This window comes from Urocampus carinirostris, chromosome 4 (genome assembly GCF_059441175.1).
Source record: "Urocampus carinirostris isolate Australia breed hairy pipefish chromosome 4, RoL_Ucar_1.0, whole genome shotgun sequence".
Taxonomy (NCBI): Eukaryota; Metazoa; Chordata; class Actinopteri; order Syngnathiformes; family Syngnathidae; genus Urocampus; species Urocampus carinirostris.
In genome coordinates this window covers 14708757-14724241 of record NC_142352.1, presented here as the reverse complement: position 1 = coordinate 14724241, position 15485 = coordinate 14708757, and the positions used below count along the sequence as shown (strand labels likewise).

The window sequence follows — 15485 nt, the reverse complement described above, 5'->3', positions numbered from 1 at the left end:
TCTTACACCAGGGGTGTCAAACTCATTTGAACTCGGGGGTCACACGATAGAACAAACATTTTGTCTGGGGCCGGACTAGTAGATTAAAGAGAAAGAAAAAGAGAGATAAAGAAATAAGAGAAAGAGGGAGAGAAGAGGAGAGAGGGCGGGACAAAAAGAAAAAGAGAGAGAGGGAGAGAGAGGGAGCGTGAGAAACAAAAGATAAAAAGTCGTGAGAGAGGGAGAAAAGAAAGGGAGAGGAAGAAAGAAATCCAAAGAGAAATAGAAAGACAGAACGAGAGAAAAGAAAGCGCAAAGGGTATAACGAGAGAAAGAGAAAAGAGGGAAAATGAAAAAAGGAAGTTAGAGCAAAAGAGGTTAAAAGACACAGAGAGAAAGAGACAAAGAGCAACAAAGGAAGAGAAAAAGAGAGACACAGAGAGTGAAAGAGACGGACGGAGAGTGGGAGTAAAGGGGTGGAAAAGAGAGAGAGAGAAAAAGAAATACAAGTACAGTGTCTTTGTTCGGGGCACCTTTCTTTGGCAACATTAAGTTGCCATATTTCAATTTGCAGCTTGTTTTTCTCTTGCACTTCTCTGAGTGTTGTTTCGCGGGCCGGATTCAATCCTTTAGCGCACAGGTGTCAAACAGGCGGCCCGCAGGCTCTTTTCCACCAGTTTTCTCCCACTTTCTGTCTCTTTCTCTTTCACTCTCTGTGTCTCTATTTTTCTCTTCCTTTCTTGCTCTTTGTCTCTTTCTCTCTCTGTGTCTTTTTAACTTAATTTGCTCTAACTTCCTTTTTTCCTTTTTTCTCTTTTCTTTCTCTCTTCCTACCCTTTGCGCTTTCTTTTCGCTTTTCTCTCCTTCTGTCTTTCTGTTTCTCTTTGGATTTCTTTCTTCCTCTCCCTTTCTTTCCCCCTCTCTCACGACTTCTCTTTTTGTCTCTTTTTTTTCTCACGCTCTCTCCCTCTCTCCTTTTTTTATTTCTTTGTCCTGCCCTCTCTCCTTTTCCCTCCCTCTTTCTCTTATTTCTTTATCCCTCTTTTTCTTTCTCTTTAATCTACTAGTCCGGCCCCCGACAGAATGTTTGTTCTATCGTGTGGCCCCTGAGTTAAAATGAGTTTGACAGGCGGCCAGCGGGCCAGATCAGGCCCACCAATGGTTTAAGTCCCTCCCGCAAGACAACAGTGAGAGAAGCGCAAGAGGAAAATGAGCTGTAGTTTTAAATATTTCCACCGGATGTCACAAAAGCCAGTTAACACTTGCAAAACAATTGTGGTAGTATTCCTCCATTTCTCTCTGACTCAAGTCTTTTTTATTTATTCCTCCCTTTTTTTCTTTCTCCTGTTCACTCTCTCTTTCTCTCTTTTTTTCTCTTTTCTCTATTTCTCTCTCACTCTCTAACTCTTTCTTTTTCTCTGTCTTGCTCTCTTTCTATATTCTCTCTCTAATTTACACTTTAATTCCCTTTCATTCTATTTTTCTCTTTCTCATCCTCTTTCTTTCCCTTTTTCGACCTCTCTCTCCGTCTCTCACCTCACTTTGTCTCTTTTTCTCCTACTGACTCTTTTTTTCTGTCGTTTCACTTCTCTTATTCTTTTTATATTTCTCATTTTTCACTTTCTTTTTGCCTCTATATTCATTTCCCCCTTCTCCATTCATATCTCTATTCTGCTCTCTCTTTTTCTCTCACTGTTACTCTGCCTCCCTTGTTCTCCCTATCTGTTTATCACTCTCTCTTTCCCTCCCTCTCTTTCTCTCTTTTTCTCCCTCTCTCTTTCTCTTAAACTTACTAGTATGGCCCCCGTGAGATTTTTTATAGCATTTGTGGCCCCCAGCTAAAACGGGTTTGACACCCCTGTCTTAGGGTTAAAGCCCGAACCAGTCCGAGCTCGACCAATTCAATTGATTTGAAGGACCGAGCCCGAAGCAAACCCGAATTTCTATATCTTATTAGTGAGGACTCGGGAGGAGGAAGGGTGATATTGGCAGACTTCGCCCTCCCCGCCGCAGACCTACTATTCTGGGTTTGACAGTGCCGACGAGCGTGCATGCTGAGCGGATTTTCCACAAAGAAAAAGAAACTTAGGAAAATGACTGGTGGATCACAAAAAAAAAAAAAAAAGGTAATAATAATAATAATAATTTCCTTGTATTGTCATTCTGTGTAACAGAGGGCGCCGCCGACCACTTTTTAAGTCTTAGGAATGACTCGGCCGGGGCGCGAACCACCGACCTCCCAGTCTCAAAGCGGGCGCCTTACCATCAATGATTGACATTTTAGAATTTCGGGCCAGACTTAGGCCGGGCTCAGGCCTAAGATCTTACCTCTAGCCAGAAGGGCAAATTGGAACAAAAAATGCCCTATTTTTTTTAAAATTTTTGCTAATACAGCTAGGCCCAGAAATATTTGGACACGCACACGATTCTCACGAGTTTGATATGAAATTAAATATCTTGACCAGAATTGAACTGCAGACTGTAATGTTTAAATCATGGTTGAACAACATCTGACTGGTAAAGAAGAAATTCTGTAAAAAAAATTCTAAACACAACACATTTTATGGTCTTAAAAGACGTTTGATGTGTCCCTAAAAAGTTAAATACTTTTATTATTAAGTCTGCGTTAACAATGCCCAATTGTAGTTTAAAGAGCCTTTATGCTTTATTTTCCACTGCACCTCTCTCTTTTTATATCACTTTTGTAAGAACCGTTTGGGGCGGAACACACTAGGTTTGAGGAATGGGGGCTGAGTACGAACCCCAACTCAAACCCCAAGAAAGATAAAGCAAATATATATAAATTTTCTGGCATAACTGTATTTTAATTAGCTATGAAAAACAATTGGAACAATAGCTTTTTTCCTTTTTAGCTAATTTTCGAATTAGCCGAGAGAACAAATTGGACCCATAGTTCACCTAATTTTTATCATTTTTATTTATAAATGCATTTTAGCTTTCAATTCATGGTTTTCCTCCTTTTTTAAATTTCTATTTTTTGCTCTTGCTAATCTATAAATGAGCCACGGGGACAAATCACAACCTCGGGTTTTTTTTTTTCATTCCTTCAGTTTATATTTCTTTTATTATTTATTTATTGCTTTTTATTTTTATTGATTTTTTCCCCCCTTTTTTTTATTACGTTCTTGCTAAAATTTGAGTTAGCCACAAGGGCAAATTGGATGAATAGCTTGCCTGTTTTTGTGTTTTTTAGTTCTTTCTAATATTTGAATAAGCCATGAGTACCAATTAATAGATCTGACTAAGAGCGCTAAGCCACGCCCACCATACTTCCAGTATCCATGTATCACACGTGGAGCAAATGGAGCGGCTGAAACAAAAGCGAGCGACTATTCCTGATAGCATAGCCGTATCATTTCTTCCTTATTATGCCAACCTATCTCAAATGTCAGTAGAAAATTGTCTCAATATTCTATACAGGGTTATATTCATGGCATCAAGTGTCCAAAGACACTAATAACCTTTTAAGGGTGGATGCAAAATCGATCTATGAGGAAGTCGGAAGTTTCGTACCAACTACACATAGAAATAGATTCCGATTTCTGAGAGATAATGGTATATAGAGGATATACAAATGAGTGGCCCAGCACATCAAATTTACGAAACAAGTGGTGTCATCTCCATGCTTTTCGAGTCTCCGGCAAGGAACCTATGAAACAAATCTCGAGCCTCACAAACCCGAGATCATGAACTGACCATCCTATCTCATAATCGACACGTTTTACTTAAATTAAGAAACATCACCTTTGTTTGTATTTGTTTTTGTCATATGCTAACGAGGTATGCTAACCATAACTCAGTGATATACCATATCGTATTTTCCCTTACAAAATACATAATAATCTTACACCATATTTTTGTTTCAAACGTGTTTATTTATGAAGTTCAACATTTTATATTGTACATGTGTTTCGTTATATCCTTTATATTGTTAATTACCATTTTGTTTTTTTTGTGAGATCCTGAGTTGCTCGACATGAATGAGGTTTATTATAAAAAAAAGTTAAAAAATGAAGTAGCTTGGACGTTCACTGTAAAAGGAAAAAATACATGCAAATATAATTAGGTAGAATAATACATTTCCTTATTCAAATTATGAATTCATTTTCTGCATAATGTTAAATCATTATTGGTAATACAGTGGAACCTCGGTTCTCGACCATAATCCGTTCCAGAACCCTGGTCGAAAACCGATTTGTTCGATCACCGAAATCATTTTTCCCATTAACAATAATGTAAATCGTTTTAATCCGTTCCAACACCCTGAATGTTTACCATGAATGTTTAAGGTAAACGTGAAGCTAGCCCAGGCTAATCGTAAGTTCGCGTTATCGTAATCTTCCGTACAAAAGATTACGCTAACATGAACATGTAAAAATAAAAAAATCAGGTCGTTTACACGTCATTTAGCACCACAAGTGGCTAGCGCGTCATTGGAAAGGGGGCTCCGTTCCAACACCCTGAAATTTGAGCTCAGTTCCAACACTCTGAATGTTTACCTCGAATCATAAAGCTAACCCAGGCTAATCGTACGTTCGCGTTATCGTAATCTTCCGTACGAAAGATTACGCTAACACGAACGTGTAAAAAAAATAAAAAAAAATAAAGATAAAGAAAAGAATTATGAATAGGATTTGTGGTGGTCAGCAGAAGGCGCATGCTGTATTCCCTAGCAAGATCGGAAACTCGCAAACCTCTTTCATATTTAGCTGTTATGTCTTTCTTAAAGGCAATAGTTGTACGAACAACTTTTCTTTTTTCACCTGTCCTGCTTGCTCCGACCTTCTTCGGAGGCATAGTTAGGGGCTAAAACATTCCGTTCACCGATATTTAAAAGCGAAAGCAAAAAGAGGCAAGTGCGCACGTGATAACAATTGGTCACGAGGGGTGGGGGCGATCTACACCCGTACGCATGTCAGGATCGCACTCTAGCGTACGCACTCAGGCATTACCCGCGTTCGAACTCCGAATTTTTGACCGAACAGCGGAGCAAGAGTTTCTCGAAATTTTTGGTCGAACTCCGATTTGTTCGAATTGAGAGGCGTTCGAAAACCGAGGTTCCACTGTATACTGATTAATGGAATACCCACAAACCTGTCATTTTCATTTTCTCCTTTTATACTTCCTTTTTTTCTTAACTTCTTTATGCGACACAATAATTCGTAATATAATGCATCAAAGCAAGCGAGCCGTTTGAGAGCCGGCTCTCTTTAATGAGTTGAGCAGAAAAAATACGGTTCTCTAAAAAGAGACGGACTTCCTTTCACTACACAAGTACCACAAATTTGCGTTTTTCCGTACAGATTTTCTTGTAAAATGCATAATAAACGTACAACGTAACAACTTACCGACCCAATAGCAGCCTTATAAAAATAAAACACTTAGTGTAGAACAAATAACTTTGTTTCGGTTCCCATGGATTCTATGCACTTTGATGGTGAAATCCGCTAGCATGCTATGCATTGTGTGTGTTACAAAAAGGGGCAGGGCTGTCGTCTGCCTCGCATTCTGATTGGCTGAAGACTTATCTGTCTGATCTATTGATTGGACCAAGCGCTTGCCTCCATTTTTTTTTTCCCATGTTCTTAATAATATTTGAATTAGCCTGTATTTCAATTGGACCAAAGCTTTCCCCATTTTTATGCTGATATTTACATTTATCAAGAGGACAAATTGGTCCAATAACTTGGATTCTTTTTTTACATTGTTTATTTTTGGGTCTTGATAATGTTTTGAGTTCGTAACGAGGACAAATTGTACTAGACATTTTTTTAATTGATACATTTGTATTCTTATTATTTGTATATATTGCTCAAATGCCTCCGTTTCATTTCAATATATTTTGAATTTTTTGTGTTTTTTTTGTTTTGAATTAAGCCACGGGGTCACATGTACAGAAATAGCTAGATTATTGTTTTCTGGAAAAGCGACAATCAGGAAGAGAAATCGGAAGTGAACAAAGAAATGTACAAAAAACACTTTACAATGTCAACAGTTTTTGAATATTTGAATACATTATCTCGACTTTGAATTATTTCATTATTGACAAAACTTGAAATTGAATGAAATAAAATCTGAAAGGAATGGTTTTTATTCACACGATCAAAAATGTCAGAAATGTATGCAATTAAAAAAAAAAAGAGTTGTTCTATTGGAAGATATGTGAAGTATTGTTTTCCTATTATTTCCTATCTTTTATTTTACTACAAAAAATAAGATGCAAAAATACTTTAATGAATATATATTAAAATAAGAAAAAATATATAATTTTTAGGGCAGCACGGCGGCGCAGTGGTTAGCGCTTGTGCGGCACAGTTCATGTCATGGGAACCTGTTGTGGGTTCAAATCCAGCTCCAGACTTCCTGTGCGGAGTTTGTATGTTCTCCCCGTGCTTGCGTGGGTTTCCTCCGGGCACTCCGGTTTCCTCCCACGTTCCAAAAACATGCATTTCAGGTGAATTGGCCGGTCCAAATTGTCCCTAGGTGTGAATGAGCGAATGAGTTGTCTGTCCCTGTGTGCCCTGCGATTGGCTGGCAACCAGTTCAGGGTGTCCCCTGCCCACTGCCCGGAGATGGCTGGGATGGGCTCCAGCCCCCCCGCGACCCTGATGAGGATAAGCGGTACGGCTGATGAGATGAGATGAGATATAATTTTTAATTAATAATTAATGATCAAATCTTTTTTCCTGATTTTATTATATCCAATTGAAATGAAATGAAATGAAGTGATCTGCATTTCTATAGCGCTTTTCAAGTCAAGACTTCCCAAAGCGCTTTACAGTGTGCTTCACATTTCCCAATAGCGGCCTTGTATTGCAGCCATGTAAGACGCTAACCTGCTTATTGGGGGTATTAGGGGTTCAGTGTCTTACCCAAGGACACTTCCACATGTAACACGGAGGAGCCAGGATTCGAACTGCGACCTCTTGATCCCAAGACGAGTGCTCTAACTCCTGAGCTACTGCCGCCCAATATCTGCACTTCAAAAAAAAGTTCCATGGGAAGATCATCTTGCTTGTTTAAAGTATTATTTTATTTACTTACAATCTTTTAATATATATAAAAACATGAGGAAAAAATAGTACTTTAATACGATAAATTCTCTAATACAGAAAATAATTTTGTTCATTTTTTTAAATATATTTATATTTTATTTTTTATTTTTTTTTACAGTTTGAACAAATATAATCAGAGAATATATTTTAACAATGACCAAACAATATTTTTCTTATACTACTATATTTTGAAACTATTACTTATGTTCAAGAAAATCATAAAAAAGGCCAATTTAAATTATTTGAGAATGTTTTTCACCCCAAAATAAATATTTTTGGGGAGGATTGTGGTTTGCTTAAATGATCCTGAAATATATAACAGAAAAAAATGGCTTTGACTCAAAATGTACAAAATGGTTCTTGAGTGCATGCAGAAGCAACAGCCACGAAAAAGAATGTATTTTGCGAAATTCCGATTTTATGCAGGAAATTGATCACTCAAGTTTAAACTTCAGTCAACACTGAAAATAAGGCGAGAAGACATCAATGAATTTTAAAATTTCATGGAGGACCGAGACGAGAGTCATCAGATAAGAAAATCCCATCTCTTTCTCTCGACCTCCTCTGAGCCCCCTCTTTTTTTATGAATCGTTCAAGGTTATAAAAACAGAACACATCAGCCCTAAAGAGTGTGAAAATCACAAAACAGCAACATGATTGGCCGACAATAATGCAATAGTCAAAACAACAATTAGCGAGTCACAATAAGGACTCGGGCAGCACGGCGGCGCAGTGGTTAGCGCTTGTGCGGCACAGTTCATGTCATGGGAACCTGTCGTGGGTTCAAATCCAGCTCCAGACTTCCTGTGCGGAGTTTGTATGTTCTCCCCGTGCTTGCGTGGGTTTCCTCCGGGCACTCCGGTTTCCTCCCACGTTCCAAAAACATGCATTTCAGGTGAATTGGTCGGTCCAAATTGTCCATAGGTGTGAATGAGCAAATGAGTTGTCTGTCCGTGTGTGCCCTGCGATTGGCTGGCAACCAGTTCAGGGTGTCCCCTGCCCACTGCCCGGAAATGGCTGGGATGGGCTCCAGCCCCCCGCGACCCTAATGAGGATAAGCGGTACGGCTAATGAGATGAGACAATAAGGACTCAGCATCCCATGAAATCTCCTTTGCACTTGCCCATTAGTGTTCGAACCGTTCTTAGCAGAAATGAGCAATCACGTCATAAAGTCTTCCTTCTAACTATCACGAGATCGTGTCTGGATTGTCTCATGTATTCTCCTGTGTGGCAAGATGCACGGCATCCATGGATGAACACGTTTCATGCTCCCTCGGCCACGTCATGCCACACATTTTCAACCTGTCAGCTTCCATGAGCCTCGCGGTCACCGGGGATGCTCTTTCGTTCGCTCGCTGCCATCGCGACTCTCGTTTCTCTTGTTACTATTAATGTCAAACATGGGATCGGTGCAATTTGGAAAAAAATGGTGGAAACTTATCTAGATCTAGTTGGTTCTGTGATCTTCCATACTATGGACCAGTGACATGCGGTGAGTTTGGTGTATGGTGAGATATAGATTTAAGCAGGGTTGGGTAGGGTTACTTTAACTGGATTACTTTCAATTACTTTTGGATTACTCCAATACCAAATATGCTAATAAAAGACAAAAGAAACTAAACTTGAATAAAATTACTAAATTTTGTGCAGGATTGGGGAGTAACGGAATACATGGAACGGCAAAAATGATGTTGGCAAGCTGTTTGGATTTATTTTCATTGTTTCTGTCGCATTTTATGTCAGTTTTGCCGGAGATCAAAGAGATCAAAGCCAGGAGAGAAAGCTTACCACGTGTCGTGAGTCATCATTTTATTCATATTTAGTTTCTTTTGTCTTTTATTAGCATATTTGGTATTGGAGTAATCCAAAAGTCATTGAAAGTAATCCAGTTAAAGTAACCCTATCCAACCCTGGATTTAAGTCAAGTCATGTTTATTTGAATAACCCTTAATCACAAGAAGTCTCAAAGGGCTTTACAGACTACAGACTATTAAAACACCATCCCCTGATCTAAAACCTGCACGAGGGCATTGGAAAACTCCAAACCTCAGCATGAGGAAATTCTCTCCTTTTTCGTTCTGTATTCCTCCCTCTTTTTCTGTTCCTTTCTCTCACGCACTCTTTTTATTTTCCTCTCTTCCCTTCTCTTTCTCACTTTATTTTACTTTCTTCCTCTTTCTTTTTTACTCTCTTTCTCTCTTCCGGTTGCTATTTCTTTCTCCCTCCCTGTCACTACCTCTTGCTCTCTATTTTTCTTTCTTTCCATCTTTCTCTCTCTTTCTTTCTTTCTCTCTTTCTCTGACTTGATATCACCCTATTGCCCTCTTGCTTTCTCTTTTTAATTTTCTCTTTCTTTTTTCTTTCTATTTTTCTGTTTTCTTTCTCTCTCTCTCATTTCTCTCTCACTTTCTATCCCTCGCTCTCTTTCTCTGTAATCTACTAATTCGACCCCTGTGAAAATGGTTTCTCCACCATGTGGGTCCTGAGCTAAAATGAGTTTGACATTCCTGGTCTACTCTATTTTTTAATGCACCACTCACCAGGTGATATCGACCCCCAGCCGCCATAGTAAGGCGCTCAACATTAGCATGCTGCGCAGATCAATGAAATTATGACTCACAACACGTGGTAAGCTTTCTCTCCTGGCTTTGATCTCTTTGATCTCCGGCAAAACTAACATAAAATGCGACAGAAACAAAATGAAAATAAATCCAAACAGCTTGCCAACATCATTTTTGCCGTTCCATGTATTCCGTTACTCCCCAAGCCTGCACAAATTTTAGTCATTTTATCCATATTTAGTTTCTTTTGTCTTTTATTAGCATATTTGATATTGGAGTAATCCAAAAGTAATTGAAAGTAATCAAGTTAAAGTAACCCTACCCAACCCTGAACGAAACGGGCGTCGTTCCGGCACCTTGGAGTTCAAGTACCTCGCTAGCAGGAAACCTGCTAAAGAACCCATCACCACCTGATGCGGGAAGTGGGCTAAGAGAAACACATTTACAGATAAATGAAGGTATATCTTATTCAACATTTGTTCTGCAGAGCTAGAAAGCAATTTGTATACTGCAGCATCGAAAAAAAGGTTCATGGTCGTACTTTAACTTGTAAATGAATTCTATGCGCTGCTCCTTTTAAATAAGTGCATCAATAAATCTGACTTAAGTCTATGCAACGAGAACAAAATTGACTGGATTGAAGCTGTTAGCTTGCTAATACTATCACTAACTACTGTTAGGGGCACCACATCTGAATCCTTGGTCTCACCATATACCATGAGGCAAGAGAATCGTGTGCCTCACACTGCATTTGCAGACGCTCGGCACAGTAATACACCACTGCTACTTTTGAAAAAAAAAAAAAAAAAAGCATCGATAGGTAATTCCCCAGAAAGAAAATGAGTGCATGGCTTCTCTTTGTTAGCTTGCTAATACTATCACTAATTCTATTTTTCAGGGCTGTGGTGTGTGCCTGATAAAAATCCTTCGTCTCACTACCGCCCTCTGCCATGAGGCAAGAGAATCGGGTGCCTCACATTGCATTTGCAGACGCTCAGCACAGTAATACACCACTGCTGCTTTTGAATAAAAGCATCGATAGGTAATCCTTCAGAAAGAAAATGACTGGATGGCTTCACTTTGTTAGCTTATATATATATAAATATATATATATATATATATATATATATATATATATATATATACCACAGCCATATCCCCCTAATGGGAGGTGGCTAGAGTCATTTCTAACTCTTTTTGGGAGATTGATTTAGAGGGGGGGATTCCCAGCCCCCTCGCTCAACCCAACTGAGGTGTTGGGAGTCATTAGGTGACCAAAACCCCCAATTCCAACCCCTAATGCTGAACGCCAAGCAGGGAGGCAACGGGTACCAATGTTTTAAGTCTAAGGTATGACTCAGTCGAGGCTTGAACCACAACCTCCCAGTCTCGGGCCAGGCGCCATACCCCCAAGGCCACCGAGCTCACTAATTCTATTTTTCGGGGCTGTGGTGTCTGCCTGATGAAAATCCTTAGTCTCACTACCGCCCTCTGCTGTGAGGCAAGAGAATTGGGTGCCTCACTCTGCAGCTCCAGACGTTCAGCACAGTAAGGCGATTCATACTAACAGTATTAATGATAATCATAATAGAAGGTGAAAATTCAGCGCTTTTAAAAAAGAAAATCCACAAATAAGGAAGTTCAAAGAAAATAACTTCTAAACTGAATAAATATAACCATTTCATATATTTCTAAGTATGGATTTCCTGCCTCCCCGAGCTGCACGTCATGGGGAAGCTCACCAAAATCAAAAAAAAGCCCCATACATGTTTTTTCCACAAGTTTGCTCCATCGCTGTGTCCCATTTGTTTACAGGTTGTGTTTGTATGTGGCTTGCCAGGAACATGGACTAACACTATATATGGATGAATACAACTGTGGGGTTTTCACTGTTGGGGGGTGTGGAAACCAAAAAGGGATTTTGTAGAGAAATCCATTAATACACACATGGCGCATCATTCATCTCTGCACTGCGGCATAAAACTAAGCAGATTGTGTTTTTTATATGTATATATATATATATATATATATATATATAGAATGTGTGTAATATAAACACACCCAAACTACTTTGCAGGAATACACTAAATACTAGAGGTTATATAATAGGTAATTGTGAAAATCGAGGGATTCGTTTTTTTTAACACTACAGTGATGATATGGTTTTATTTTGAAATATAATACAAGTCGCTCACATTCCTGCTGTCTCGTGTAATTTCCAGTTTTAAACAGTAATTTTATGTCTATATACATACACACATACAATAATGCCAGCATTTTGACATGAAAAAAGGGGCAAATTTGATCCTGCGCTCTATTTTTATGTCCGAAACACAATCCGTCTCCAGAATAGTTTAAAAAAAAGATAACATGTGCTTGTTTAAAAGTGGAAGTGGCAAACTTTGATCAAAATGGAAATCTGATTCGATCGTTGGGAGTGTTTCATTCACACACAGAGACTTCATCTTGCTTCAAAATAAAGAGGTTTCCGTAATCAGTCACAAAATGTATTTTAAACCTATTTCTATCTTTATTTTGTGCTTTTCTTCCATGTACATGTACTTTATTTTTTTTTGTTGCAGCTGAATAGTACGTGGTCAACCGAGGTGAGTCGAGTTGACCCCAGGCGGGGTCACAAAGAGACAATGGCCGGTCCGGCCTCTAAAAGAAGACAAAACAGGGACCCCGGGGCTTATGGCCCCTGATGTGGGAGGAGCCTATCTATGGTAGGCCATCTTAGAAAAGAGAGGGTACTTAAAGTAATATTCCAGTATATCACTTGAACTGTGTCTCAACCACCCAAAAAAATGAAAATAAAAGTCAGCGCGCCGGGTTTTTTCCTCCTGAAAAATTTGTCTCGGTGGCGCAGCGGAGGTTGGGGGGGGGGGGGATCTTAAGTCGAGCCATATGCTTTCATCCGAGCCCCCCACAGGACAGGAGAAGTTGAAAAGGGCCCGATGCCCCAACCCCCATCTCACTTCCATGCGGAAGAACTGCTTGCACAAGTGGCTTTGTGCAGGGGGTGGGCCGGGGGAGGGGATGCTTGTTTCTTTTTGGGGTTAGTGACCTTAGTCGAGAAACTAGAAAGAAGACAGTAGGCTGCAAAGCAGAAGTAGGAAAAGTACTCAACACTACCGTAGCTTTTGCAAAAACAAAAATATTGAACTCATTTTTAAATATTCCAACGTGGCTTGATATGTTGATACATTAAATATAAGCACATAATAGAATAGAATAGAATATACCTTTATTGTCATTGTTACAAAATGGGTTGAACATTTTGTGACAACGAAATTGGACGTGGCACTCCAGTCTCACATTTAACAGTGAGGATAAAAGAAAACAAAGAAGATGAAGGAACAAGGAAGATAAGGTTATAATTTACACAATATAAAGGAACCAAGAAGATAAAGGTTATAATTGAAAACGATTTTACAAAAGGATTTATTAGCGCAAAACGAATAATATTCGGAGCGTGTAGAGAAACGGAAACCCAAAGTTCAGTATGATCTTCAAACTTTAAATACATCAAGGCTACGCCAACACAGGCTCGACTCCACATCCCTGCTACATAATGTTAAAACATTAAAGCTTGGTCTGTGAACTATCTTTGAAGTTCCGGATTTGTGTACTATAGACTGTGACGAACTGAGTACTTTGTGCTCAGTTGATTTTTGCAATTGGGAGATGGAATAGGAGCTTGCCCTGTCCACTCCACGCATCGGCCCGGTATTGCAGTACCTCCGGGAACGGTGCTTTCGCACTGATCACTGCTTGGCCCTGTGGCTAGGACCTTGACTCAGCCTCTTGGCTCGGAGCAAGTGTCTCGGCCTCTTGGCTTTGTAGTGTATTATGATTTTACTGATAATGGATAATTGATAAAGAATATAGAACAATAAACCTCTACAAAACCCCACCTCGATCTAAATGAACAAGACATGAAAGGAGGAAGACATAAGATATGGTATAATATCAAATGATTCTAACTGAACCCCCCAAAAATGTGTGAGAAGCGATGGAACAATAAAAACATTTCAATTTTACGTGTGAGTGTACAGAACTACTACATACATGTTTCAACACCAACCAGTTGTAGCAGAACAAAACATGAAAGTAAGGCAACACAAGAAATATTCCTCCACATGAACAGAAGATAACGAGAGAGCCGTGACGACAAAACAGCTGGGGGTGGGTAGATCCAAGTCCACTAATGAATAAATCAGTGGTCATTTTGCACTCAACCACATCAATTTTTAAAACTATACTTATTTAATTGAGTTAAAATTGACATAAATCTGTACTCGTCATGATCTGTTCTCTTAGTACTGTTGTGTTTTGGTCCTTCTGGTTGATTTTTACTCTTTGATGTGTTAAAGATATGATGTGACATAGGTCTTTCTTTAACGTTAGTCTCAGAGTTAGTTTATGTTCCCAAATATACTGCGTCTTTTCCCTTTCAAGTTTTATTCACTTAGATCAGGAATAGTATTTTTGATGTCTTTAAATTCTGAAGATCTTAGTAACACAAGTCATGTTTATTTGTATAGCCTTTAATCATGAGTTTCAAAGGGCTGAACAGACCACAGATTATTGCAAACTCCAGACTATTAACACACCCTCCCCTGATCTAAAACCTACTCGAGGGCAAGGAAAAACTCAAAACATCAACATAAGAAAATGAAGAAAACTTGAGAAGGAACCGCGTGTGAGGTAATCCCCCTTCCAGGATGACCAAGCTGCAATGGATGTTGTAATAACAATTAATACACATATATTATCAACAGGAAATACCTATTCTTTTAGATACGGCATTCTCATTGCCCCGGACTCGCCCCTTTGGCCTTGGCTTTGATGCTAGGTCCTTAGCTTGGCCTAGGCTAGCAAGGCTTTGATGCTAGGTCCTTAGCTTGGCCTTTGATGCTAGGTCCTTAGCTTGGCCTTCAAGGCTTTGATGCTAGGTCCTTAGCTTGGCCTTTGTAGTGAGCACAGATTTTTGCAATCTGGAGATGGAATAAGAGCTTGCTCTGTCCACTCCACGCATCGGCCCGGTATTGCAGTACCTCCGGGAACGGTGCATTCGCAATGATCGCAGCAAGGCTTTAGGGCTAGGACCTTAGCTTGGCCTTTTGGCTGAGAGTAAGAGTCCCGGCTCCTTGGCTTTGTAGCGTATTATGAACTGACCGATAACGGATAATGGATAATGAATAACGAAGATAGAACAATAACCCTTAAAAACCCCCATTCATAAACTCTGTAATATAAGTGTGTTTTAAAGCCTGGATTTAAACAGTTCCACTGAGGTTCCAGACCGAATCTCAGTAGGTCCTTGTTCTGTTTCCGGACACTATCTGGTTGATTTTCGGGCAATAAATAAATATCTAAAATTTCATTTGGTGTTCATATTTTAAGGATTATCAATTGTTCCGTCAAAATGTCGGTTTGGTTGGCTTCAGCTTCCTCTGGTTCAGGGGTGTCAAACAGTCGGCCCGTGGGCCGGATCAGGCCCGCAGAGGGATTAAATCCGGCCCGCGAGTCAACGCTCGGAGAAGTGCAAGAGAAAAATGAGCTGCAGGTTGAAATATATCCACTTGATGTTGCCAAAGCCAGGTGCCTCTCACAAACGCTGTACTTGTATCTCTCTCGCTCTCTTTTTCTCTCCCTCTCTCTCTCTCAACCCTCAATCTTCCTTCCACTCTTTATCTCTCTCTCTCTTTCACTATCCCTCTCTCTCTTTTTCTCTTTCTTTGTTCCTCTTTGTCTCTGTATTTTTACCTTTTTTCCCTCTAACTTCCTTTTTTCCTTCTCTCTCTCTCTCTCTCTCGCTCTCTCTCTCTCTCTCTCGCTTTCCCCTTCTCTATTTCCTTCCT

The 15485-nt window shown here is 39.6% G+C and overlaps 2 pseudogenes; both read left to right on the top strand.

Moving 5' to 3' along the window:
- The first annotated feature begins 13285 nt into the window (after positions 1-13285).
- On the top strand, positions 13286-13374 carry LOC148366903 (U2 spliceosomal RNA; annotated as a pseudogene).
- A 1172-nt stretch (positions 13375-14546) lies between these two features.
- Positions 14547-14700, top strand: LOC148366902 (U2 spliceosomal RNA; annotated as a pseudogene).
- Positions 14701-15485: the final 785 nt, after the last annotated feature.